Raw genomic sequence first — 26,574 nt, 5'->3', positions numbered from 1 at the left:
ATTGTATGTAAGCATATTGCCCAACTTAAGATATTACAATAGTGTAAGTGACTAGGAATCTGCTTGTGAATATGACATGACTTTACAAAAGGGGGGTGATGATTATATTTACATCATTCTTGTTGTCCTAAGTTAGTATCAAATAGACTAAACCTGCAGATTTTGGAATGGAATCACTGGTACAGTGGAACCAAGGAATTATTTATTTTATTTTATTTATTTTACATTTGTTGACCGGGATCGTCTGACTGGATACATGTCCATTTTCAGCGGAGGCCCGGGGAGAAAAGCTCCATAATGTCAGAAGATTACATACATGTTCAATATTACATATTATTACATTTAGTAGTCCAGTTAAGGAGAAAGATATGCAGTATATATCGTAACAAAAACAGTCTAGCAATAGCTATCCAAAAAATACAACAGTTCCTATACAAATTTTATAAAGCATGTTAGGTTAAAGGACAATAGCAGCCTTTGAGCTTGAATACTATACAATGTTCTGGTTTAAGGTTATAGGATCATACCCTAGGTTGTCTTTTTAACAGAGGTTTAGGGGTTACAGATATGGTCAGAGATTGGACAAGGAAAAATTGTGTTCGGTCTTTTGAAGATAAAAGTTATGTTGTTAAGCTAGGATAAGTATGGGGAGAAAGAGATCTAGGTTAAGTGAGGAGAGCTAATCTGGGTTAGAGCACTGGCAAAAATTAAACTGTAAACTTTTTTTTTTTTTGTTGGCCGACAGTTCAGTTTCCCGGTGGTGTTTGCTGTTGCGGGGTTTGATATTGTGTGGTCGATTTTTAGGTGTTCACTCACCTAAGCATTCGATCACTTATTATAGACCTAGGAAATAGCAGCCTTTGAGCTTGAATACTATACAATGTTCTGGTTTAAGGTTATAGGATCATACCCTAGGTTGTCTTTTTAACAGACAACCTGTTGTATTTTTTGGATAGCTATTGCTATTTGGCAGCTCTAACTGAATTAGTGTATCATTGCATCAGCCAGTGTCTCTACTATCTTTGAAGAGATAGTTTCTGAGTTTTTTTTATTGAAAGTCAGCAATTGGTCTATTTTCCTAATATTCTCTGGGAGATTGCTCCAAACAGCTGGAACTGTTTTAGAGACAGCACTTTCACACAGTTGTGAATGGGGAACTATACAGCAGAATACTGTCATTATTTCTAAGAGTGTAGTTTTGGATTCTAAACTGCAGACTTCTAAAGAGGCAGTAACCATCCTTTAATATTTTGTAAAGCTGTGTGTTTTAAGTAGTAATGTAGCTCTAACTGCAAAGGGAGTAATACAGTGGTGCTTCTGTTTGTTAGCGAAGTCTATGATTACTTACCTGGCAGGGGGAATAACAGAATCAAGAAGGCGGTTTCCCCATTCCACACTTTGGTTGCATTGACTCCTTTGAATTAAATATTTTATTCTCAGGCTGTTGACTGAGTGCAGTATTGTGTGCAGAGAGAAGTACAATTAAAGTGAGGCAGTATTCCAAGCTGAGGAGGTATACACGTATGGGAATGTCTTGCTTAGCCTCAGGGGTCAATAATTACATATTTTGTGAGAGACTTTAAGCTTAGCTAATAACTTGTTGACTTGTGCTTTTTTTTGTGATGATACAGTTTTGGTCTAAGATTATTCCAAGGCACCTATGTTGAAAAGTATAAGCAAGATGGATAGTGGGTCGGTAATGCTGAAGTTAGGGATGTTGCTTAGTTTTCTAGTGGTGACAAATACAAATAAATAAATAAAAAAGAGAGCACTGTTGATTATTGATGGTCAGCTTATTTTTACAAAGTCATTTTCATACGGCTTCAAAATCTTGCTGAAGTTCACTGTTGAGAATGGATGACCTTTTGTCGGAACTACTGAAGCCATTGCCATTTATATACATATCACAGTTAAGCTGTGTCAGAACCTAGTGCAGATTAATATACAGTTGAATAACAGATGGACCAGGACTGAACTTTGTGGGACCTCTTGTCCCAGTCTGAGTGGTATTGTAAGATCCACTCACTTAGAAAGTTTGTTTTTTCAAGCCAGTTCTCAAGCAGCTGATCACTTCCATGGAGAACCTTATGTCTGACAGTTTATCAGCAGCAGTGAACAGTTTCAAAAGCCATTTTATGATCCAAAAATATGTCTGCTGAAATTTGACAATGACTAGTCTTTGTAAAGGTGTGACCCATGAATGCATTTACAGCTTTTAGAGTGCTAAAGTTAGGACAGAAACTATGTTGTCGATTTGTGAGGATGCTGTATTTTAGTAGGAAATTAAGGATTTAATCATCTACTATTTTACAAGCTTTTTTAGCTATTCACAATAGGTCAAAGTCATTAGCAAAAAATGCAGGAGGACATTAAGGCAGGGGAATAATTAAGTCATGTTTAAAGCTGTAAGACTGAACATATATGGCAGGGGTTTGCTGAGAGTATGGCTAACTGACTTTTTATAGCTTTGGTAGGTAAAGTATGAAACTCGGTTACAGTCGGTGTCCATGTTTTCAAGGTGTCTTTGTATCTTTTTGCTAACAATATAGAAATAGAAACATGTGAAGTAAAAATTCTGGGAAGTGGAAACAATGGAGATAAAGAATGTAGGTTAACAAATTCAGGATGGTCAGTAGTGGGGACCTGCTGATGTTGATAAATAATATTCTTGCTAAGACTATGATTTCTTGTTTTTGGGAATTCTTTCAGACTGGTGATATATTTTATTGCCTTTCAGTGTTGTTTTCATTGTTCAGGATACATAATTTCTACTTGTCCAGCATAGTTAGTTTTGACCACAATTCAATGTCATCCTAGTTTCCTTTTGTAAATGTTGGTATATGTTGAATTTATGTATGCATGACTGGTTATTTGCCTGCTCGGCCCAGGCTTCAGCTCTGCATTTTATTAGCTTTGTAATGTCATGGGTAATCCATGAAGAGTATGTGCCTTGAGATCTTTCTTTTTTCATAGGGAATAGCTTACCCTGAGTAGGACAAAGAAGCTTGTAGAAATTGAAGATGGTTGTTATGTGGTCACTGCATAGATAGGAGGAATTCTAGTCCATTTGTTGTAGTTTTACAAAGACAGCATCTACAGTTTAATCAGGGATTTCTGTGCATGCCAAAATAGTTGTAGCACTGCAGCATTTAAACAACTAGAAAGACAGTGCAGGACAGTGGTCACTCGGGGAATTTGTGACTGTTCATTTTATCAGGTGCATTCATTATAACCACTTCAAGTAAAGAGATGCTTTTTCAGTTAGGATTGTGTCTGGTGCCACCTGCGATTAATTGTGTTAGTTGTCGAACTGAAACTGGTCTTTTTAAGTGTGGTTTAAGATGGCCTTTCCAATCTATGTTAAGATCACCCATTATGATGAGTTTGAGATGCCATATAATATTCAGATTTTTTTTAAATGTGAGAACTGTCAAGGAAATGGATATAGCTGGAAAACTGATTATTGCTAAAATGTATCTTTGTGTGATGAAGTGAAATGTGTACATCTCTTGCACCACCACCACTGATCAGACATCTGTAAAAAGGCTTCACACCATATCTGTCCATGATATCTGAAGCAGAATTAAAGTGATATAAAGACATGTATCCAAAGTGATGATTTTGGGGGAAAAATGTAAAAATCACAATATAACCTATATGAAAAGACAGTGAATGTTGAGCTGTGTCAAAATACTGTGGTTTTGTTTTAGTAGGTCTCCAAAATGAATTAATACAGTTTAGTTAAAAGCTTGAACTATTCATACACACTGCAGTACATTATAAAATACTACAAGATTGTTTAAAAGAAAATCAGATTACACGTGCAATATACACTGTGCAGGTGAAAACAGAACCCATTTTGCACAACAAAAATAAATAATATCTAAGTGTTGTATAGGTTACAAGACTCTAAAATCAATGGATTACATGTAATACGTATTTTGCATGTATTCTACAACTTACAGCTCTAGCATTCCGTCTTCTCTTCTTTATCATTATTAAAAAATACTGTGTGGATATTTCACTGATGTGGATGACATAATTTTCTTAATACGGGATAATCCTTGTAATATTCAAAATCATTTTAGAAGGATTGCAGAGCCATTTATGTAAGGGCTACATGATTAGAGTCTGTTAAAATAAATATCAGACAAATGAAATGGAGGAACACATTTTCTAATCAGAAGCAGCTTACGTTCCAGCAAACCATGGAGATGTCTAAGGCCACCTACTTATCAGATACTGAAATAACATAAGTAGTTGTATTTCTGTATTATTATCAAAAAAAGTTAATAATGCACACTTACAGCAGTTTGTTGATTAAGTATGCATAGGATGCAATGCAGTAAAGATTCAGAACATATGGTCACCATTTAAAAGTCACCTTGGTCTCTTGAAGTAATGAATATTAATTTAAACAAAGCACTTTGACCCCAGTCAGTACCTCAGACTGTAATCCATGACATCTGCATGTCATGTACATAAAGCAGAAAGGTTCAAAGCTAGAAGGCCATATTCTAATTGCATAAAGAACTTCCTTGCAGTTTGCAGTCTTAGTTTCTTAACTTTCATATCCCAAGCATTTTCAATGCAGTCTCACTTGCTGATACATTTTTTTACCTAACTTCATTCAACTATGGCGTCATAAAGAAAGAGGCAAGACACTCATAGTGAAAGGACTGACTATATATTAGTGTAACTTCTAAAGAATATTCAATATATTCTATTTCCAATTGTCATATAAAAGCTTATAAGACAGAAAAAAGTATATAGTTTGGTTTAACAAAGCCAGTTAGGTGTGTTTGCTCAGGTCAGGAGGAATATGTTGTAAAGACCTTCCACATCTGGCTTTGATAGACATGTAGAACATGAGGCTTGCTGCATGCTAAGATCACAGGTATACAAAAGGGTGTTAAAGCAAACATATGTTACTGCAATCACTGTACAACAGGGCATGAAGGAAAATAAGTTACTGAAATCCATAAGGAAATGACTTAAGGAACAATAATTTTAAAATGAATTAATACTTCAAAGAGTACCACGTATTAATAGGTCACTGAAAAACACATCCATACCAGTGCTATGGAATAATGGGTCACAGAAATAGATAACAGAGGTGTTAAGGAAAATAGATCACTGAAATCCATGAACAAGATGGTGCTAGGGAAAATAGGCTTCTGGATTTCATACACAAAAGGGTGCTAAGGAATAGGCCTCTGAATTCCAAAGTGCAAATAAAATGTTATGGAGCAACATATCACTGACATCTATATGCAAATTGGAGTTAAATAAAAATACACCAATGAAGTTCATATACAAAGGGTGTTAAGTAGCAATGGGTCATGGAAATCCATATACAAATGGCTGTTAAGGAAGGATCAGTGAAATCCATTTATAAGAGTGTCAAGGAACAATAGATAACAGAAATGCATATAAGGAAGTGAGGTAAGAAAATGAGGACACTGAAATCCATGATTAAAAAGGCTGGAAAAGAACCCAGACAAAAAAAAAAAAAACTTTATACAAAAGGGTGTCAAGGAGCAGTAAGTGACTGAAAATCAATGTAAAAAAATGGTATTATAGAATAATAGTCACTGAAATCCAAACCAGAAATTCTGTTAAAGAAAAATATATCATGTAAATCCATATGCAAAAGGGTGTAAAGGAAGAGTAGGGCACTAAAATCCTGATACACAGGTGGTTGGTGGAGAGAAGGTCACTGAAGTCCAGGTGTTAAGTAATAAAAAACACCAAACACAACAAAAGGTGTGCTTAAGAAAAATAAGTCACTGAAATCCATGTACAAAGGAATGTTAAGGAACAATATCTCATTGAAAGTCGAACACAGAAGGGCGCTAAGCAATAAAAGGTTACGAAAATCACATACAAATGGCTGTTTAGGAATGATAGATCTCAGAAATTAACATACAAAAGAATGTTGATGAAAAACTGAGCTCTGAAATCCATCTAGAAAAGAATGATAAGGAAAAAGAAGTTATGTACTCACCATAATGTTCCATCTGAGCAGTTAGACTTAATTTGTCAGCAACCTGTGGATTCCGGATCTGAAACAGATCTGAGCTGGCAGCTTACCAAGCTAAAGGTCCGAGCTCCAAGCTCCTTCCCCTTACCTATACTACACTGCATCCTCCTTCCAATCCTCAGATTGAGTTTGCCACCTAACAACGTGACACCCAACAACCTAAGCCAAAAAGACCTGTGACGAACTCTTACACCAGACTTGCCAAATTCAGGACATCAAGCGCAAACAGAGAAATATCCATCAAGGTCACGGGGAAGGTTGCTGACAAATTATTCTATCTACTCAGATGGAATGTTATGGTGAGTACATAACCTTTTTATCTGAAGTATTTAACTTCATTTGATCATCAACCTGTGGGACAGAGTCCCCACCTACTCAAATCTTGGGAGACCCTTAAGGAAGAATATTCTGGAACACTGCAGAGCCAAAGGAAGCCCTTCCTCTAGACACCAGATCTAGCTTATAATGAGTAATGAAGGTGTGAGAGGAGGCCCAGGTAGCTGCTGAGCAGATATCATCCAGGGAAACTCTAGACCAGAATGCAGCTGAAGTAACCATAGAACTAGTGGAGTGAGCATGAAACTCTTCTGATGCTGGTAATCCAAGTTATCTATAAGCTTGTAAAATACAAAGCAAAATCCACTTAGCGATAGTCATTTTTGAAACTGGTCTTCCCAAAAAGGGTCTAGCAAAGGAAACAAAAAGCTGATCAGATTTACGGAAATGTTTGGACTTATGCAAATAAAAATGTAACTGCCTGTGCACATTCAGCAAATGAAGTTTATATTCCCCTTTATTTTGAAAATTAGTGAAAAATACAAGGAAATTAATTGACTGATTAATATTTGACTCCAAAGCAATTTTAGGAAGAAAGGACGGGTTAGTCCTGAGAGAAACCCTATCTTTGTGAAAAACTAGGTATAAGGGATTTCATACACAGTGCCTGAAGCTCCGACACTCTCCTGGCTGAAGTAACAGCCACCAGGAAGGCCATCTTCCATGACAAGAATTTCAAGTCAACTGATGCTGCGGGCTCAAACAGGGGCACAACTAAGGCTTGAAGAACCAAAGTCAAGTCCCACGGCAGGGAAGGATTCTTAATAGGAGGCCTCAGAAGAAAAGTACCTTTCAAAAATGTCTTGCAAATTCTGGCAGCAGCTAGGGAGCCTGAATTTTCCCCTACATGAAAATGGGAAATAGCCACCAGCTGTACTTTCACTGTGGAAGAGCTGGGCCCTTGCTGGAAAAATATGAGACAAAAAATCTAACACCGCTAGAACCGGAGCAGTAAAAGGATCCAGATTTCTCTGTTAAGCCCAAATGGAAAAACATTTCCACTTACTACTGTAAACTTTCCTGGTAGAGGACTTATGTGCCGGCACCGCTTCCAGGATGGATTTAACTGAGGAAGAGATTCCAGGGGTCCTAGCAACTAAGGGAACTGGAGTAACTAAGCTGTGAGCTTGAGGCTGTCCAGATTCAGAGGAATAATTCCTGAGGGATGATGAATAACATACGGAATGGGATCTAAGATCCAGGGCAGAGCTAGGAGATGAGACCACAGGCAAGGGAACCAAACTTGGCGAGGCCAGAATGGTGCTATGAGGATAACTCTACTCCCCAACCAACTAGCTTTCTGTAAGAATTTTGTCATGAGTGTAAGTGGGGGATACGCATAAAGAAGACCAGGTGGCCAAGCATGAACAAGAGCGTCTCTGGGGGCTTCCCTCATCGGGGAAATTATAGCAAAAAACTCGCTGCACTTCATGTTGGATAACGATGCAAAGAGATCGCAACAAGGCTGACTCCACCTGAGGAAGATCTGTTCCGCTGCATAAGGGTTCAGAGACCACTTGTAAGGTGAAAGGATAGTTGTGCTCAATTTGTCTGCCAAGATGTTGGCCCAGAATGTGCATTGCTATCAGAAAGCGGTTGGTGGAAATCTCCCATTCCCACACTCTCATGGCCTCTTGACAAAGTGGATAAGACCTGATTCCCCCCTGTTTGTTGATGTACCAGACCACTGACATTTTGGCTGACTGGATCACAATAGTTCCCAGAGGAAGAGAGGCATGAAGGGCCTGCAATACTAAAATGATTGCTCTCATCTCTAGAATGTTTATATACAGAATGGTCTCGGTCTGAGTCCATGTGCCTTGGACAGTCCTGCCCGAACAGTGCCCCCCACCCTAAGCAGGAGGCATCCGTGGTCATCGTGGCTTGGGGCGGAGGCACAACAAAGTGGCGACCTTCTCACAATTCCTGAGATTGAAGCCACCACATGAGAGAATTTTTGCACACTCTGCTCAGAGGAATCTGAAAGTCTAGAGACTGATGTAGTAGAGACCACTGAACTTGTAACATCCACTGTAACACTCTCATATGCAGACGCGCACAAGGGATCAGATTTATAGCTGCTGCCATGGACCTTAGGGCTCTCAGGACTAACTCCACTGGGGGTGCAGGAGACTGAAGGAGCACCAATACATGAAGGGCCAGGCTGTAAAGTCTGTCTGGAGTCAAAAATATCCTGGCCTGAAGAGAGTCTCTTTTTGCCCCTATGAAGTCTAGAAACTGAACAGGTTGGAGGGAAGATTTCTTGAGATCTATTGTGATCCCCAGCTGGGTAGACAACTGAAAAAAGAAATCCTTGGCTAGCACAAGTTGATGCCTGGTGGAGGCAGTGAGAAGCCAGTTGTCCAGGTACGGAAAGACCTGAATGCCCTGAAGCCTCAGGTGGGCCGCTACAACTGCCATGACCTTGGTAAACACCCTGGGGGCTGTGGTGAGACCGAAGGGTAGGACCCTGAACTGGTAATGACTGGCTCCTAGCCAAAAGCAGAGGAACCTCCTGCATCGTCTGCCCATCAGAATATGGTAGTACGCATCCTTGAGGTCTATCAAGCACATCTAGTCTTCCACCTGCAAGAAGGGCAGGATGGATTGTAGAGAGACCATCCAGAACCTTTCCTTGGCAATGGACAGGTTAATCGCGGATAGGTCGAGAATCAGCCTGAAGTCACCCATCTTTTTGGCACCAAGAACCTGGAATAGATACCTGATCTGGACTGGTCTGGGGGCACTTGCTAGATTCCTCTTTTTTCTAGCAGCTTTCTTATCTCCAAAGCTGTCACCTCCCTTTGAGTGGGTGGGACGTCCAGGAGGCGCCTTATGCATAGGGGTTTGTTTATGAAGGGAATAGAATAGCCTCTGGATATTATTCAAAACACCCAGTGATCTGACGTGATGGACTCCCATTGAACTAGGTGCCTTGAGAAACACCACCTGACTGCCTCCAGAGAGGAGCAGTCAGGCAACCCCTCAGGGCTGCTGCGCGGGTTGGTGGGAAAAAAGTTCCCGTGACCCGATGTTCTTCGGTCCCCGTCTGCCTCTGGGCCAGCGTCCACCTTGTCCCCTTCTGCCTCTGGGGGAGAAGGAGTCCTGAGAATTCCAGAACTGCTGAGATTTCCAGAACTGCAGCTTCTTTTCCCCTCGCTGGTTCCTGGAGAAGGACCCTTGAGGGTTAGAGAAGCGGATCCTGATGGCTGACAGTATTTTCCCATCCTTCTCACTCTGGACAAGTGTATCTTGGGCGGTCATTTATTTATTTATTTATTTGCAGTTGGTTTACCAGGATAGTCCATTGGGCCAAGATGAACCCGTTTTTCATGGAGTCCTGGGGAGAAAAGCTCCAAAAACAGGGTTACATATTTTTTAGATATGTATTACAATATTTACAAAATTATACGGTTAGAGCATCATACTGGTGATGAACATTACAGATGATACAAACTAGAAAAAGGGAGATCCATATTACTATATTTACAAATTTATACAGTTAGAGTATAACATTCAGGTGACATTACAGATGACACAGACTAGAAAATGAACATTTCAATAGGGATACTGAGAAGCCATTGTGTCATAGGTAGCTAGCTAAGGAAACAAAAGTTAGGAGAGGCAGAAGCTAGGAAGTTCATGGAAAGGAGGAAGGAGGTAAGGCAATGTAGAATTATGATGGATGGGTGCAAGAGCATTCCCACTGGTCATCCCGAACAGGATCGAATCTTCAAAAGTAGCGTTAGCAAAGGACCCCTTGAAAGGTTTCAAATAATCACAAAGCCAGAGCCTGGCATGATGCCTCATGGCAATACTGGACCCGGCTGCCCTAGCAGCTCCCTCAATGGCATGAGAGAGTAAATTCATGGACGTATTTGACATAGACTTGAGAGTGGCCATATGAGCCGAGAATGTCCATTTATCCTCAGCCGAAATGGACTCCAGGGGAGACTCAGCATACACTTTCACAAGGTCACACTGCAGTCTGATTATGTGGACCATGTAATTCACTGCCCTTATAGCAAAGGTAGCTGAAGCAAAAGTCCACTTTCCAAGACAATCCATCGCCCTGGACTCCTTGTCCAGGGGATGGGCTGAGGAACTTTCCTGGGTGAGTTCATTTTTTGCTGGCCACTGCCAGCACCATGGCATCAACTGGGGAACCTTTACTCCAAGTGGCTTTGTCCACAGGAGGGCTGAATACCTAGTAGGCCATTTGGTTATTAGCTTTACAGTGTCCGGTTCCTTCCATGCTCTAGTGGTAATAAAGTCCACCAAAGGGTCGGCCGGGGGGCACGCCCAAGAGGTAGATAGGCATGTATTGAATGCCTCCAGAAATACCGACTCATCCGAATGCAGGTTTTTGGGAGGACCAACCCCTCCCCTCTGGCGAAGAACTTCCATTATGTCTCCGCAGGAGACATCTTCGGGGGGATAATCTGGGGGAACCTTCCCCTTTCTCGAAGTCAGTATCTTCCATGAAGGACTCAGGGGAGTCCAAGTGACTCCTTTTGCAATGGCATTTGTGAGGGGCCTCCTCAGAGGAACACTCCGGGGAGGGCTCACAAACCGTCTTGTATTCCTCAAGTGGAACTGTCTGGGGTGTACCCGGTACAGACTGTCCCTGGGAGGACTGGATGATGGAAGACAAACTCAGTTACAAGGGAGCAGGGTCAGACTCCAAGGAAAGACTGGGGGGTCTCAATCTTCTGGAGAGAACCCTCTCCACAATATCAAAAGCTGAAGGGGAATTGGCTTCCCTGAAGCAGGTGGTGTGGGTAGCCGCACCCCTTGGATCCAAAGAGGGGAACAAAGCCAAGGCTGGCACAGCCGGACCCAAAGAGACGGTATGCCCTGACCACAGTGGGGCAGATGACACACTCATCCCTTCGGATCTGACACCCAGATCTTGGCTCTGAGAGCTCAGATCTGACAAGAGATCCAACAAGCTCAAAGGCATGGCCAGCATCGAGATAGGAGGTACCATCGGCACCGACCCCCTGACTCCAGGGTTCCTCGGATCTACAGACTCCAAAACCCAAGGGTGGATCGGAGAAGGAGCTATCGGGGCAAATGTCATGGCCGAACTCCCCACTCCGGCTGGGGGGGGATCCAGCAACACTCCCTTCTGCAATTGAGTTTGCAGGATTCTCCTCATCATCTGGTCTATATCATTTTCAGAGAGGCTCCTAGTAGACCTCGAGGACGTCACCAACACCGGCCGGGATGGCCGATGCGAGGATGACCTTAAAGCAGGCTGAGCCTCCTCCTCCAGCTCTGTGGAGAATCATGGAAAACAAAGCTTAGGGAAAGATGGCCTTGCAATTTTTTTCTGGAGACAATAACACCTTAGCGGGAGGGGCCGACAGATCTGAGTCAGCTTGCATCTTGTGAATCCTGTCTCTGTGTCTCTCTCTTTTTCTCTCTCCTTTTCTTTCTTCCTATATTTGTCTCTCTTGGCCTCTCTCTCTCCTTGCTTACAGGTGGGAGTGTGAGTCCTGGACAGGGAAGGAGGGCCAGAAGGTTGAACAGTCACAGCTGTGACTGAAGAAGAAGAAGCCGCAGAAGAAGTAGCTGACTCTGCGGGTAAAAGACCTGCAAGAATCAGCTTGGTCCTAATTTCCCGCAGGGCTCGGGGGTTAAAGGCTGCACAAATTTTTCAGCCTGATGTTAGATGAGGTACCCCCAAACAAACTACGCACAGAGTGTGGCCATCGGCTGGCGACAACTTATGGCCACACTTTGTGCACTTAGAGAAAGTCGGTTTCTGACTTTCCGACATTCCTGCTTAGACTAGCTAAGTCAGAAGCACACACACACACACACACACACACACACACACACACACACACACACACACACACACACACACACACACAGACACACACATGCTAAGGGCGGGAAGAGGAGGACTACACAACAGAAAGTTTAGCAACTTTCTACACTACTACGATCACTAATATCTAGACACAAAAATTTGAGGAGAATAAGGATAGGGTTATAACACTATTTAGCACTGAAAAAGGGCACACACAAACTGAAAGCTAGATGAAATCTAACTAACTTCCTGGAGCTGAGAAATCTCTTGCTGGAGAAGCTGCGGCAAACGGGATTCAAGGATTGGAAGGAGGTTGCAGTGTAGTCTTGGTAAGGGGAGGAGCTTGGAGCTCCGATCCTTAGCTTGGTAAGCTGCCGACTCGGATCTGTATCAGACCCGGAACCAGCAGGTTGATGATCGATTGAAGTTAATTACTTCAGATCAATAGGTTTCTGCATTTTAAATACAAAATAGTGATACCAAAAATAGGATAGGGTTAAGGAAAAATAGGACACTGAAATCCATGTACAAAAAGGAGTTATGGAACAATATGCCACACAAATCCATCCATAAATGGTGTAAAGGAAAACCATGTGTCTAAAATGTTTATACAGAAGGATTGTGATTAGCAATAGATCACTGAAATCCATGTACACTTTGATGTTAAGGAAGAATAGCTAAGTGAGATCTATACAGAAGGGAATGTAACAAAAAAGATCAATAAGTCACTGATTTTCAGATCCAAAAGGGTGTTGGGGAACAAAATGTCACTGAAAACCATGTACAAAGGTGTTAAGAAACAATGGATCATGGAGAAACACACACAAATATGTTAAGGAATAACTGGTCAGTGAAATCCATATATAGAAGGGTGTTATGAATTAAGGAGCCATTGATACAGTGTAAAAAGGGGTATTAAGGAACAACAAATCACTGAAATCCACACATAAACGGGTGTTAAGGAGAAATAGGTCACTAATATTCAGATCCAAAAGTGTATTAGGGAACAAGGTGCCACTGAAATCCATGTAGTAATGGGTGTTAAGGAAGAATTAGTCATGGGAACAATTTCACAAAAGGGTGTTGATGAATAACTGGTCACTAAAATCCATATATAGAAGGCTGTTAAGGATCAAAAGGTCACTTATGTCTTTGTAAAAAAAAGGGCAAGTCACTGGAATCCATACATAAAAGTGTGTTAAAGAAAATTAGGCTATAGAAATCCACGTACAAGAGGCTGATAAGGAAAAAAAAAACAGGTCACTAAAATCCATATAGAAAAATGTTAAGGAAAAATAGGTAACTGTATTCAGTGTACAAAATACTGTTAAGGAAAATAGGCCACTGAAACTGAAGTGTAAGAGGGCATGTTAATGAACAATAGGTTATAGAAATCAATATACAGAAGTCTGTTAATGAACAATATGTCAATTAATTCAATATACAAACATGTTACGAAACAGGCCAGTAAAATCTGTATACAAAAGAATGACAAGGAATTACTGATCACTGAAATAAATATGCCAAATCATGTTAAGGAACAAAATATCACTTCAATTCATGTATTTAAGGGACAGTAGGTCATACATCTTTATTGATAAAAAAATTGTACAATGAAATCAATGCACAGAAAGGTGTTAAGGATTAAGGTCAGTAAAAGCCATAAAGAAAAAAGCATTTTAAATAATATTTAGTCATTGAAATCCATTCCAAAAGAATGTTGGGGAACAAAAGATCACTGAATCCCATGTAAAAAGGGTGTTGATGACCAGTTCACCAAGTTCTATATACAGAAAGTTCTAGGGAAGAATAGGTCACTGATGCCCATCTACTAAGGAGTGTTGCTGAGCAATACCTCTCCAAAGTTCATAAAGTGTGTTAAGGAAATATAGGACACGGAAATCCATGTATAAAAGTTACTGAAACTCATATAAAATGTGTGAAGGAACAACAGGACACTGAAACCCATATAAAAAAGTTAAGAAAAAACAGGTCACTGAAATCCATGTACAAAAGTGTGTTAAGGAACAACAGGCCACTGAAACCTGTATACAAGGGAGTGGTATAGAACAGTATTCAGCAATGAGTTTTCATGAGCATGGAATCTGAGAAGGCACAAACTATGAAATGCAAATTTGTCAGATGGAATTAGTAATTTGGGGGAAGAGGTCCTGGTATTCCTACCCAATCCAATTGCATGCTGGTACTTAAACAGCAGTCAAGGTACAGTTTGTCCAGTTACACATAGTGAAGGCAGACAGTCCTGGGTACTCCCACCTTCTCAATAAGCACGGTACTTCCAGGGTGAAGGTGCAATTCTTTTTCCCTGGCCAAAAGCATGTTATTTCCTAGAGTGAAGGCATATCTTTGTAAGTATTCCTTAGTTTTTGCTATTTTCAAGTTTTGTAGGATTTTGGTAAGTCACAGATTTAGAGTCTGTTTTCTACTAGGAAATGCAATGTGATATGTGAGATTTTTGGAATAGATATATATATTGACTCTTTCCAAGGTCATTGAAAGGTACTTTGAGATGGTAAAACATTGTAAACTTATATCAGAGATGTAGTAAAGGAAACTGCTAAGGTTTTCTGAAAACATTCTAACCTACAAATGCCGAGGCAGAAATCTGTTTTCTTCTGATTCTTAAAAAAAACAGAGGCATCCAGAGCTCCAACTTAAGGGCCACAAAATTAAAAACATGAGAACAAGAAGTAACAAATTCCTTTGTTATAATCAGACAGTCAGGTGTAGAATTATTAGTTATGAAAAACATTGCAGACATGCATACATGCTTTTATATTGTGGCTTGTTAGTTAAATTCTCCTCAGAATCCCCTATCTCTATATAAGGTAGGACTCCTTTAATGATAAAACTAGGCCCTGTGATGCCTAATTGCTTGTTTATATATGTTTTTGAATATATGTTGCCAAAGAGAAAGTGACACAACGCTTACAATGCAGCAACATTTTCATGATACCACATTAATACAGAAGAAACTAGAGGGAAATGATTAAGATGTGTGGAAACTGAAAATCTGTTGTAGGTCAATGTATTCAATGGTTAACCTCCAAAATAAGAAAAACAATATTAGGCTTGCCATTGACTTTCTGTTATGAGAAATGTGCATAACGTTGGTTATAAACCCTTCAGAGCTGTTATGCACTAGTCTCACGCTGTAACATACATGACATTCATTACAGAATAGTGTCATATGATGCTGACTGAAGTTTCTTTTTTAGGGACAAACTCTTGGCTAGGCTTGTAAGGGTCCCAAGGCCATTAGCCTAGTAACCTCCTATGATCCTATGATAAGTCTTTGTCATGTTTGAAAGCTGTAATACAGTTCTCATTGCAATAACAAAAAGTGGAGCAGAATGAAATGGAACTGTTTAATAACTTTCAAAACTATTCATTGATCAGAAATACATTTCATTTTTGGATTATGTCTGTGTGGCACAAATTGTCAGAATACTTCAAACCTGAAAACTATTTAATGCTACTGTAATTCATTTTTCTATTTCTAAGTGGCAATACATCAGAGGAAATAAAGCTGTGTGTACTACAAAAATTATGAGTGGAAATCCCTGGTCATAACAAAGGACACTGATTTACATATCTCAAAAAAATCCATTTTCAAGAGATGAAATCTGGTAATTATACATGTGATTTTTAAACAATTATTGGTGTTTTGCCATTATTTCATAATAGTTTAATGTACTAATATATGTGTGTGCAAGATTAAGACATCATCAAGGCATAGAACACTCGGTAATTCAAGATGATAATATTATGAGTACTAAATATGAGAAGAAATATAATTTGAGATGAATGAGGTCAGAAAATACCAAATCCCAATCCCATTTTCCCCCAATACTCTTAAAAAAAGCAAATTTGAGATTTACCTGCATTTTGCATAGAAGATGGGAAAAAGCAGTGTCACTGATTATAATCAAGTAGTCACCTGTTCTCAAAGTGGATGTCAAGATTCGCATGTTAAGCTTTGCTTCACCCTGATCTTGGTGTACATTTCTTGGCATCCATTTCTTGGAAACATAACATGTTGCTTATGACTAGAAACCTGATCATAATCCTCTATGCAAAGCAGGGGCAGACATCTCAGAGCTAAGGAAAGACTGGAGTGAGATCATAGAGAACTGTTAAAAAAATAGGGGCACTGAATGAATATTTTGTTTAAGCCTTAAGGAAGATAAGCACTGGGAAAGTGGAAAGTGTAGGGCAGAATAGGAGAGACAGTGGAATGACAACAGGTTAGAGGTTCAAAAGAGTTTGCGAAGAAGCTAACGTTCCTAAGTAAAATTAAAGCATGGGACTCAAGTGTGCATATGCTCTGACAAGGGGTTTCCCCAAATGACCAGCAAGTGTAGATGTGCTTGAGAACTGACAGACAATAGGTAAAGTAGTTCAGGGAGAGAGAAAATCCTAGAAAACCACAGGGCCTTTAGCTAAAGAGCAGTTGCAAGGGAAAGTGTTAAAGTTATGACAAAAAGGCTTGTTGCTGGCAAAGAAGACAATATTATGGCCACAACCTTCAGGAGTTCATAGTCAGAAGATAATGTCCTATAAATCTGATTCAGTTTTTTGGATAAATTACTAGTGCATTGGACATGGGATTCCTGGTAGATGAAGTTTACCTGGACTTCAAAAGGTCTTTGCCTTGGTGGCTGCATGCTTTATAGAAGGGTATGAGGGTAGACACAAGACTAATGAATTGACCTGCTGCATGGATGAATCTGCCATTCAGGTTGTGCTGAGGAGTAAAGAGACTGGTTACTAGTATATTGCAAGGATATCCTGCCTCCATCATGTTTCAATGTGTTCAGTGCAGACATAGCTAAGGGGATATCACACAGAATCATCTTCACTGATGGTACAGAGAGAGGTGCAGCAGCATAGGATAACAAAGGATTTTAAGGAAGGATTTGGAAAGGCTGATGAAGTATGTGTTTATTTATTTTTATTAACCAGGATAGTCCAATTGAGCAAAGCCAGTTTTCAGCCAAAGCACAGGAAGAAAAGCTCCATGCTTTAAAATACAAAAGACAAGAAAAAGAGTACAAAAATGTATAACAATTTTAACAGACTGAAAATGAAGTACATGCAAACAAGTGCACACCAGCATAAGTGTATGACCTCAAATACACGTTTAAGTAATAATTATGTACACGGCAGCATGATTAGCAAATATTTAGTTTGATTTCACATTGATATTTTAAAGCAGTTGAGGACCTAATGAGATTCATGCAGTCAATGAATGACAAGAAGTGAGGTAAAAGTAAATGTTCTAGCAAGAGTATAACAGGCTGAGTATTGTAGGAAGTGATAGGGTTAGAAAAGGATACAGAGAAGTCCTGAAAAGAGTCTTGAGATTTTGAGATAAAAATAATAGATGATAAATAAAAATATATTATGTTTATTATATTTTATATAATATGCAAACAAAATAAGAGATGATAAAGTTATTTAGGGGATGGTAGTTATGAGGGAATATCAGGAGCAAGGACATGTGGAAACTCAATTCTTTAATTTGTTTAGAAAGACATTGTGACTAGCTTCATCTCTAAGACCAGGTGTTAGAGAGTTACATAGCTTGGATGTGTAAAGTATAAGGAATCACCACACTTATCGCCATACTGATTGCTGGATTTTGTTACCTCTATGAGGTTAAGGGAGTGGACATTCAAGGGCATTTATAGGATGTAAATATGTTTTGGTCAGTTTTAATTGAGTAAATGTTAGCATCAGTTATTTTCATACAGTACTTTACAATGGTGAGTTCAAATGGAGACATCGGCAGCATATTGGGTGAGCTTGTTATACCTTCACCTTTTATAAAATCTCACCAAGTAATCACTGATATGTAAATTATTTTATGCATCACGTATAATAGTAAGTCACAAAAAAAAGACTAGATGCCCAAGTCCCAGAAAAAGCCCTTTCTGGTAAATGTACTGCTGCCAGAACTGGAAAAAGGGTAGTGTAGAATCCCCATAACATGGAAATATTCCTACCATGACAATATCCAGGTTCAGGCTGAGTATGCTTCCCTCTCCTGCCCACCCCCATGATGGTAGAAGGAAATAATCTACAAAAAAAATGATAGACCAAGCAAGCGAGAGAAACAATAAAGTGGAATGGATAAGGAAGAAATTATATATTGTTTCTGTTATGCAAAAAAATATCCAAGCAAAGTATAGCAAGAGTAATACAGAAATTAGAGATAAGACAAAATACTAATTGCACAAGAGAAACTTAAAATCCACATATAATAATTTAAGATCATTAATGCACCAAATCAAAACAAAATACTACCTAGATTAAGAAACACAGGCCTGCTAGAAAGTGAAATCACAGGAAGACAGGTAAGATTTATGTAAAGGAGTATTTTCAAAATGACCGTAAAATTACTGATGAGTGAGTTGACCTATCCAAAAGATTATTAGGTAGTAATACCTTGCTTAGAGTAAGTAAATCCTGCAAGTGAAAATGTGCAGTTACCTGAAAACATCCAAAAATGCCGGCAGTGACATAATATGTTTTATATGTTAGGAAAAGAGGCACATTGCTAAAAATTGTTTAACTAATAATGCTGTATCTAACTAAAATACAATTGTTATCAGGCTGCTAGGGTGGAAAACTTTAATAGTGTGTCTTTCAGAAATGTGATTTCCAAACATGTTGAAAATTAAACTATCAATAGAAAGTTTTAAAATAATTAATTGACCAGTAGACTCAACCTATTCCCTCTGTGCTATCACTAGGTTACCAAAGTGTGCGGTACTGGTGAATGGGAAGGCATTTGATGGACTACTACATTCTGGGAGGATAGTCTCACATGCAAAGGAACATTTTGCCTGCAAACACAAAACTAATGGGATGAGAAAGGTAGCAGTGACCACTTCTTCCACAGTTGAATATTACTGACTTTTTATTTCACATTCTAAAGGAAAGGATCTCTGTCCTCAAAAATTTTAGCTATCAGAGCAGGCTGAAATTCCTGTCCATGTACTCCATATTGTATTCGCCCTTGACAGAATACCTCTGCCTGCTTACTATTTCCTTATGGATCCTCCCATCCATGGTCTAAATTTTCTCAGTAAGTCAAACAGTATGTCAATACTAGAACACGGATCTTATTCTAGAGCAGGATGTAAAGGAAACTAAAAAATGAATAGTTTCATCACCCAGTACTAGCCCTGCCCTTAAATGGGCTATTATTGAGTGCTAAAGCAATATGATTCGTTGCTGACTTTCATAAATGGCTTAGACATTCAGATGGGCACTCTAAAATTCACTCTGAGGCTTACAGGCCTTACCCTTCTTGAAGACCCTAAAGGTGTCTATTGCCATGGCATACATGGTCTCTGATCAAATTGCCTTATATTTCCTATGATTTCTATGAACCTACATCTTGACAAAGGCATATCATTAGTGATGATATTGTGATATTAATGATATATTTACAGTCAGTAAATTCAATAAAAACAGAAGTTATATTAGCCAATTATGACTGACGTGAAAGTAGTACGTAAAACAGTAACAAGTGACAAAATGAAGTTAAAAAGATTTGATGGTGGACAGCATACAGTACAGAAATATGGGCAAAAGCAAGTACTTACATGAATAATGCATATACAAGAGGCAGTCAGAGGCTTGGGTTTGTAACAAATGTTTGCAGCCTGTTTTTACATTCAAGGAATTTTCACATCCATACACTACTCTTAACAATTTCTTTTCAGTATGAGTATATTTATTTTTATGCAAATTCCCTTGGCAGACAACCGGCATATTTTCTTGCAGTATTGCAACATTTATACCATTCTGAATGGAATCTAATTGCAGTACAACTGTTTATCCAAGCCATAATATTTTAATGTTGTAAGACAAACAGTACTAGCTTTTTTTAGTATTTCAAAACTCTTTCTCTGCTCATAATTTTATTTCCAAGCAATATCTGTGTCTATTTTCTTAGAGATATAATTTTCTAGCAATATTAGGTATAAACTTGCAAGATACTGCATCATTCCTAGAAACCCTGGTGGTACCTCCTTGCCTTTTGATGCTCGCTATCTTATCCCCTATCTCAAAAGTTCTAGAAAAGTGTATCCACCTTCAGCTTCTACCCTACCTCACAGACAACCACATACTTACCCTCATACAACATGGTTTTAGACCTGGCCACGGTGCCACAACCTCTCTCTTCTCCTTCCTCAAAACCATCAACAAAGCCCAGGATTCTGGCTGTCTAGTGTCCACCCTTCTTCTGGACATATCCAAGGCCTTTGACACTATCTCCCATAACCTTCTCCTATCTAAACTCTCTAATCTAAACCTATCCCACTCTTCTGTCAACTAGTTTTCTAGTTACCTCTCTGACAGACAACAAGCTGTCAAATGAAAAAAAAGCCACCTCCTCCTTCCTTAATACACCTACAGGCATACCCCAGGGTTCCATATTGGGTCCCCTATTGTTCAACATTTTCATAAATGACTTCCACCAAAACATTCCTAGTGCTAAACTGATTCAATATGCAGATGGCTCTATGATCATCTGGTCCTCTACTTCCAACTCCACTCTCTTAAAACTAACTCAGGATGCTTTCTTTTATACCGAACATTGGATGACAGACAACCATCTATCACTCAACGCATCAAAAAATAAAATTATGTTATTTTCCCCTTCAAAAAGTACCATTATAGACAAGAACTCATTCTCCATTACTAGTCAAAACAATACCTCTCTCAAGGTAGCCTCCCATGTAAAGCTTCTAGGAGTCGTTATTGATGAACAGTTAAAATTTAATACCAACCTACTAACCAGTATAAATAACACCCACCAGAAACTAGGCATGCTCTACCGCCATAACCGCTATATCACTCCCACTACTAAACTTGTACTCTCTAACACCTTCCTCATTCCTTCTCTCCTATATGGTGCCCCACTTCTTACCATCTTTAATATTCTCTAAAAACAAAGCTATCCTCCTGTTATAACAAAATTTCTACGTTTGCTACCAGCAATTACTCCTCCTTCCACCACTGCAATGCCCTACACATACTAAATTGGCTCGAACTTCCCAACCATCTTACCTACATTCAATTTACTCAGGCTCATAAACTCATCTTTAATCCCTCTGTTTGCCTTTCCCTCACCTTCTCCTTCAAAATGCCCCTACCCAACAGACTTCTAAGATCCAATAACCAGAATTTGTTTGAACTGCTCATCCTCCAGGCAAATACCTACTATCCTTTTCCCTAGGTCACCTCTGGAACTCCCTGCCATCTCTTATTCGTTCTACTGACAACCACTCTACCTTTAAAACCCTGCTTCATTCCCATCTCAAAACCCTCTGGGAATGTTCCTGCTCTCATCCCACATGACTCACCTCTTTTTTCCCCATTTCTCACACTCCTTTACTTCTCTCTTCTCTTCAACATACTGATCTCTGACTACGACCATCTTCATGTTTCTCATTTACTCCTACTCATGCTCTACTTTTTTTCTTATTGTCCCACCCTTCTTAGATTCAACAACTAACTCCTCTTGTCCCCTATCCTACGTTAACTCTGCTATGATTTCATGTAAAACTGTAATGTCAACCCTGTGTTATTTCACATTGTAACAAATCTAACAGGAATATGCACCAATGGATTTTTCTTATTTTTATTGACTTATTTATGTGCATGTGTGTGTGTAATTTTACCTTTTACTTTTTTGAATGCATTTTCACTGCAGTCATGGATTTTTTGTTATGTTGTGTAATACCATCGTTCTTCGATAGTATTACATAAATGTAAATGCATTGTCTTCATATTATATTATTGTTCATGGAGCATTTCTTCTCTCCAGGGCACCATTGAAAATGGGCTCTTCTTGGCCCAATGGACTATCCCGGTAAACAAACTATAAAATAAAATAATTAAATAAATGTTGCCATTTGACAGCTGTTCAGGTTTATTCTAGATCTAGTTTCACAAGCTGTCACACTAAGATATTACCCTTGCGTTTCATCTATATCATTCTAGTTTTATATTTGCTGTCATTTTATTATTAATGATGGTATATTATTCTATTTCATCAGATGCATTGCCTCATACATTAAAAATTTTGAGTCTAGTCACAGTCAGATTGGCTATCATTTATGTTTAAAACACCTTCCAACTTTCTAAAGCCTGAGCAAAAGCTCTTTGGAGCATTTTTTCAAACTAAAGGGGTGGCGAAAGCCACAACTACTATGGGCTAGGCTAAATGCCCTTGGGCAGATAGCCTGATGTGGATGAACTACCAAATGGAAGTGTAACAAAAAAATTAATATTTTTAAAGGTATATTAAAGGAACACATTCAGAGTTTATTTTGTGTGGATGTATCTGACAAATCCTAATTTGTGTCTGTTACTGGAAAAATATCATCAGGCATTCTTGAGACCAAATCTCAGTTGCAGACTATGTGTAGATATGTTTTTTAACCACTTTATTCAAATCTTGCAGGTCAACACAAATGTGAATATTATTTTGCTTTGTAAGAGAACTGTACAATTCATCCAATCTTTAACTTTCTTGCTCACACTTAAAATCTCCATTTCATTCACTTCCTGTTTACTTTCATTGTAAGTGAGCCTGTGAAGAAATCAGTGTAGCCAAGTGGGATATCATTGCTAATGCTCTGCACACTGTCTATGCTATCTTTGACAATATGACTGTTTCTGTATGCATACAGTCTTTGTTTTTAAACTGTGAATTTATTTTATTATTCCTAGCTTTTCACATGGCATTTGACCAATGTTTGTTTGTCTTTTCGGCTTTTCCCACAGCGGAACTCCGGTCCGATAATGATTGGCAGTAGATTTTTATGGTGTTGAGTTGCCAGCCTAATGTCCAACCTTCAATGAAGGCACGCCCATTTACGCATGTCTTTCAAATGCCACTCGACCATGGGGAGGACATGCAGACTCCACACAGAAGGCACTCCAGCTGAGAATCGAATAGGAGAACCTCTTGCTGTGAGGCAACAATGCTACCGCTGCACCACCTTGGCTTGGCATGTATTCAAGTGCCTCAGCTTGAAAAAAAATTTAACATATTTAAAATGTCTGTACAGAGATGTCAGCAGTGGTTGACCTAATTGTGTCAGCTAGTGGCTATAGTAGTTTAACAATGGACATGCAGCTGTGTTTAAACCTATATAGCCAGAGGTAAATTTTCTAATGAGAAAATCTCTAGCAGATTAGTTCTCTGATTCATTATTAAAATATACTGCTATAAACAATAATGCATCATCATTTAATAAATCCAACCATGTATTGTATTTAAGATCTACGCTGCCAGAAGAAGCATGCTAATAGCATTGTTAGCATCAGAATTATAGAGCAAGCACAAAAAGTTTCATCTTGTGAGAGACCTGAATACATCCACAGTTCAAGGTTAAATGTGAGAATGCTCCAGGATTGCAAAACTGCAATAAACTTGATTAAATTGAGCTGCTTCTCAATAACCAAGTATACTCAAATGAAAGGGTAAAAGTACACAGACAAACCATTCAGTAAAAACTGCAACAAAACCCCAGCCAAGCTAGAGTTTTCACTGTGTGAATAATTCAACAGCCTATAATTAAGGCCCATGCAATATATGCAAATGATCCCTTAAGACCAGCAAGTACTTCAGCTACATGGCTTTTGAGTGCCCATGACGTTTTACTTTTTAAGTATTTATGGCTACATTCAGGCCTGTGAAGCCTAATCCCACTAGTTGTTCACATGTTCAGTTACCGTCCTTTCCCACATGCATCCCTTGCAAAACTGTGGAAGTCTAAATCCATCCGACTTCCTTCAGGAAAACCAAATGCTTCCTTTCCTAATATATGGATACCCAATGTGCTAATTAAGCTCATGCTGCTGATAATGTGGTCAGACACCATAGCCTTGCCCCGTTATGCTTGATCTTTAAAATGAATTGTATTGACTCAAATAATATATTTTGTACATGCCTTTAAAGCCACATGTCTGTATTGTGTAACTTTATAAAATGTTTACAAGACATTACTTTAAAAGTGTAAGGAAATCAATGTAACCTTCCAATGTTATAACACTGTATAGGCCTCACAGTATTTAACACACATATTATTGAGTGTCACTGTCCCTGGGATGAGTATACAGAATAAAGATGTATTTTGACTGAGTAACAGCAGAAGTCTTGGCAGGCTAAATATGTAGCCTCTAAACAGGCTTCGTGCCTCATGAATGGAGAAAGGCAACAGTCATCGTTCTGCACAAAGGTGGGCCTTCTACAGACCCTGGAAACTATCGACCCATAAGTCTCACTAGTCTTATATGTAAAGCCATGGAAAGAATTATCATTTTATTTATTTATTTAACATTTGTTTACCAGGAAATTCCTGCTTGGAACAAAGCCAATTTTCAGCAGAGACCTGGGGAGAAATGCTTCAGATGCATGTCTTTGTAACGTGGGAGGAAACCAGAGTACCCGGAGAAAACCTACACAAACACAGAAAGACATGCAGACTTCACACAGAAGGCACTCCAGTCAAGAATCAAACAGGACAGCCTCTTGCTGGGAGGCGACAACACTACCGCTGCACCGCTGTGCCATCCAGATGGAGATGATCAATAGAGATATAGTAAACATCCAGACACTGGAACCAACCCAGTTTGGATTTGTCAAGAGCAGATCATGCCTACTCAACCTGATGGACTTTTTTGAGAAGGTCACCAAAGGGATGGATGACAGCAAAATTGTTCACACTGCCTACCTTGACCTGGCCAAGACATCTGACACAATACCTCACTCATGCATTGTTGACAAACTCAAGAGGTTGAGTACAAACCTGTATGTCACTCGGTGGTTAACCAACTGGCTCACAGACAGGACCCAGGAAGTTATAACTGGGGATTCCACCTCTACAAAGAGGCCAGTCAGAAGTGGAGTTTTTCAGGGATCAGTCCTTGGACTGCTCCTTTTTGGCATTTACTTGTCAGAAGTCAAGGCCAGTGTTAATGGTCTCTGGCTGACTAAATTTGCAGATTATTGCAAATTAGGTGCTGTCATTGAATCTCACACTGACACAAATGTTTTACAGGAGGGGTTGGCACAGACAAACAACTGGTGTCAGAGCCATGGACTAAAACTAAATGCCAAGAAATGCATAATAATATCCTTTGGGAAGTCATCCATCCCTGGTAACTATCATATTGACAACACACCCCTTTGAGTAGTCAGGAACTTAGGGGACACACATCGATAGTAATCTAGCCTTTGATCATCATGTGTCTACAGTGGTGAGGAAATCATTCTATGTTGCTCAAATTATAAACAAATGTATGTCATCTAAGTCCAAAGAAGTCATTGTTCCACTCTATTCAGCATTCATCAGACCTATCATTGAGTAAAATGCCCCCTTAGGTATGTTCCTAACCAAGCATATCCAACAAATGGAACATCCACAGAGGTTCCTCACTGAAAGAATACAGGGTGTAAGTAATATGTCCTATGCAGACTGCCTCAAGGCCCTATCCCTGCATTCTGTTTCCTACAGGCTTTTGAGGGGAGAGCTATGCCTGGCATACAGGGCATTGTCAGACCCCACTCTGATGGACTTCCTGCATATCCACAAAACAAATAGCACCAGAATTACCCATCTGAAATACTTAAACCATGCCTGTGATATAAATAGTATCTGCTGGAGAGATAGGTATGTATCCCAGAGACTATCCCACCTGTGGAACAGGCTCCCCATCCATGTGAAGCAGAGTTCCTTCCTAACCCAATTCAAGTGCAACTTGGACAATTGGAAGGGAAATCAGAAATTCATCCCTGGTTTGGCACCTATGTATGTAATGGGCACAGGTAACCTGCACGTGTTTCATCTCCCAGGCCCATGCTTACACTTATCAAGGGTAGCAGAACTTGTCAAAGATTTGGGATGCATGGCTAGGCTTAAAAAAGCCCTTGTTGTCATTAGTCTAGTAAACACCTATGAACCTATAACATTTTCTTTGGCATGCTAGTGTTTCTAGAGAAATAGAATAGCTTTCAGCATTTTCCATATATGTTATTTTCAAACATCTTCCATATCCTCAAGTCTCCCCTGAAAAGAGGTTACTGGCCTAGTGGGAAAAATCTGGTCAGAGGATGGATGGATAAATAAATACATAAATAAATAAATATCATACCTAGTTTTGTATTCACAAGATGTGTATTTCTTTTATTTCTTTCATGTTTCCATCTTTCTTGATGTCTTTTATTTGTTGACTATAGGAGTAAGGAGGGATTTCCTAGATTTGTTATCTAACTAGACTTTGACAAAAGTTTTTGTCCCTTTGATAGAGAAATGATAACAGA

The sequence above is a fragment of the Protopterus annectens genome, chromosome 4.part0 (genome assembly GCF_019279795.1).
Source record: "Protopterus annectens isolate FY-2018-M chromosome 4.part0, PAN1.0, whole genome shotgun sequence".
Taxonomy (NCBI): Eukaryota; Metazoa; Chordata; order Ceratodontiformes; family Protopteridae; genus Protopterus; species Protopterus annectens.
Note: the sequence above shows the minus strand (reverse complement) of the source record.